At 40.5% G+C, this 3,366-nt stretch overlaps 1 non-coding gene across 1 annotated transcript; it reads right to left on the bottom strand.

Moving 5' to 3' along the window:
- Positions 1–471: 471 nt before the first annotated feature.
- On the bottom strand, positions 472–543 carry trnat-cgu (transfer RNA threonine (anticodon CGU)). The gene has a single exon. It is a non-coding gene; the product is annotated as a tRNA-Thr (tRNA).
- Between the last annotated feature and the right edge of the window lie 2,823 nt (positions 544–3,366).

Below are 3,366 nucleotides of genomic sequence, written 5' to 3'. Positions count from 1 at the left end.
GGCATGTGTATCTGTAGGTTTGAAAAAGACTTTAACATCTAATTTGTGGTCATTTGGGAAATTTGGGCCCTTAAATGTAGTTGTGTCTAAAAAATCAATTGAGGATTTATTAATGGTGGATTTCAGTTTGATGGAAGCATTATGGTCATTAAATTGTCATTATTAACATTAATATGAATTATCAGTGTAAATATGCTTTTGCGAATGTCTCCTGTTGTCAGATATCCTGTTTGGATCGTCCACTTTGACTCTTCACAACGTATGTTATATTCTGTTAAATATTTAACCTGTGAGTAAAGGAAACTGATACTCACACTGAGTAAAGCGCCAACAACAGTGATGTTGTTGCACCAGAGTCATGTCTAAAGTTCTGTTCAGTGTTTCTGGTTATTGGGAGCAGAGTGTTTCCCCTACTTAAAGCAACGTGATCAGCAAGTACAGAATCAAACAGGTTTTTAATCACTGTACTAAAGGCACAGATGGGGATTGAACCCATGAGCTTTGGCAGACGAGACCAATGCCTTGCCACTTGGCCACTATGCCACACAGGCTGAGCTTTGTCCATACCGTAACATCATATTCCTCTTGAATTGTTCAATTAAATGAATTGATGAACATGTTTGTCATCTTAGTTGGTTTGAGTGCTCAAAGTAGAGAATCACTGCATAAGAATCAGTCCATTCAAAAGCAACATTCTCCAATATTCCAAAAACCCAGAGAAAGATTGCCAAATGCGAACATCATTCCAAGGAAAGCATGAAAAAATGTTGCAAGCTTGTAAAGTGTTGCCACATTTATAGTGCATCTGGTCAACACCGGCATTATTCTGTTAGAATTACTATCACCCAGTTTCAGCCAAGCTTTAGCAGTGACATTTCACTCCACAATGCTCCACAAACCATCATGGTGGTGTTAAATCATAAACAGTATATAACGCTCTATTACTCAATAAGCAATGGTGTTTTGTAAAACTTGAGTGGACTGTTATTTTTATGCTTGTGTATAATTTCTGACATTATGCAGATGTACTCTTTATAAGGCTGTGGAAACCTGCAGTCAGGTGAAACTGAAGAAGTCACTTTGATGAGTGAAAAAGATGCCCAGAACAGACTTTCGGGAGAACATTGCTCCTGGACGGACTGTTGTTTCTTACAGCTAGTGTCTAGTACAGAAAGGGACTTTTTGTTTCCCTTGTCAGCTTGTATTAAAGGTATAGATGGGTATTGAATCCAAGATCTTCAGTTTACAACACTAACACCTTGCCACTTGGCCACCAGGCCACACTGTAGAACCCCAGCACCGCCATCAGGCCAAACTTTTATTGTAGAATAAATGTATCTTGGAAAGTTTGCATTCAAATCTTTCAAGATTACTGACACCCTATTGGTTTTTGGTGATGACAGATTTAGTGAATCTTCAAAATCTTTCATCCAATTGTTTTCTAATTTGGGTGCACGTCTGTGCCCTTTAGAATGAGTCATGTTGATTTTTGTGACCCTAGACATCCCTTTCACTCACCCTTCGTCTTTCCTTATCCAGGCTTGGACCGGCCACGGCAGAGTTGAAGAAGGGTTTTCTTCTGCTTATTTTTTTGTGTGAGTCTTTATGTACTTGTTCTTTTTGTTTGTTTGTTTGTTTGTTTGTTTTGGGGGGGGGGGGGGGGGGGGTGTACATATTTGTGAAACAGAAAATAATGACATCGCTCAAATAATCAGAACATGGAACAGTTGTTGTCCAACAGTCAAGTTTCTTGTCTGCACAAGTGTACACATGGATGAGTGTGTGCATACTCATGCACGCACACACCCACACACACATTTCTTGCACTGTGCACAGGTCATGCTCGTCTTACAATCATCATAGCACCACCACCCTCACCCTCCAAGCCTGGTTTCTTCCTGTTAAGGGAGTTTTCCCTTTCCACTATCACCAAGTGCTTGCTCAAGAGCGTCATATGATTATTGTTGGGTTTTTGGGTTGTTTGTTTTTATTGTTACTGGTAGGTCTTTGCCTTACAACATAAGCAGCTTGAGGTGATTGTTACTGTGATTTGGTGCTATAATATACATATACATTCTGTTTGTTTACATTGTACAGTGTGCCAACTTTTTGTAATTAGTAACATAGTTATTGCCCTTATTGAGCTATAATACAAAAACAACTAAAGCTTTAAAATAAGTGTCAGTGAGCTGAAAAAACAATATTTATACCCAAAACATAGTACAGCAGAATCTAGTATAACATGGAAACACCTACCTGAAACACAGACTTTATGTATTTTAAGTACTTGAGTAAATGTTCCCACTACTATCTGCACTCACTTCCGAAGATATTTAGACTAATGAGAGAACTCTGAGCTCCTCCGCTTCATGTGAGATTCACTTTCCACTGTTTCTTTCTTTCTTTCTTTTTTAAATCCCTCTCCATTGCATTAATGTCTTGAAATACCAGGAAACCAAGCATCTGCATCTGGAGACTTTTGACTCAAAAGGCAATAAAAACCAAAACAAATGTAAAAAAAAAAAAAACAATAACAAAAAAAAATGAATACAGGAAAATTACATTTTCACAAATGTCAAACATTTTTTAATTAAAATTCCTCTTTTTTTCCTACTAAAAAGTTGTAAAAATGAGTCCAAGGCATGATGCCGTAGCAGAGGATACTTCCTGAGGCAGCTGAAGAAATCAACCTGCCAACACGGAGATGATGCAGTTCTACACTGCAATCATCGACTCCATCCTCACCTCCTCCATCACCGTGTGGTACGCTGGAGCCACTATCAGGGACAAACAGAGACTTCACGTGTTGCGCTCTGCTGAGAAGGTGATTGGCTGCAAACTCCCATCTCTGCAGGACCTGTACACCTCCAGGACACTGGGGCGTGCAGCTCGGATCACAGCTGACCCTTCTCACCCTGGACACAGTCGTTTGACCTGCTCCCCTCAGGCAGGAGGCCTCCGGTCCATTCGCACCAGGAACCTCTCGCCATAAGAACAGTTTCCATAGAAGCATAGATGCATCTGAACATGTGTAGAGAATGACCGTGCCCCCAAATTGCCAAATTGGTGTCTTAACACCAAGTTTGTTTTTGTCTGTTTGGGAGCTGACACAGTCTCAGTGGAGATGGGTTTTTGGGGGGTAGCAGGAGGAGAGAAGCTGCAGAGAGGCGTGTAAGACTGCAACTCTCCTTCCTGGTCCCAACTCTGGATAGTCATATTTTGGGGGTTTAATAAATTGGTCCATATTTCTAGAAATGAGAGCTGCTCCATCCAAAGTGGGATGGATGCCGTCTCTCCTAACAAGACCAGGTTTCCTCCAGAGGTTGCCAATTATCTATGAAGCCCACATCGTTTTTCGGATTCTAA

The sequence above is a fragment of the Oreochromis niloticus genome, unplaced genomic scaffold (assembly GCF_001858045.2).
Source record: "Oreochromis niloticus isolate F11D_XX unplaced genomic scaffold, O_niloticus_UMD_NMBU tig00007149_pilon, whole genome shotgun sequence".
In the NCBI taxonomy this organism is placed as follows: Eukaryota; Metazoa; Chordata; class Actinopteri; order Cichliformes; family Cichlidae; genus Oreochromis; species Oreochromis niloticus.
The sequence above is the reverse complement of the archived record's forward strand: the minus strand, read 5'-3'. Positions and strand labels throughout refer to the sequence as shown.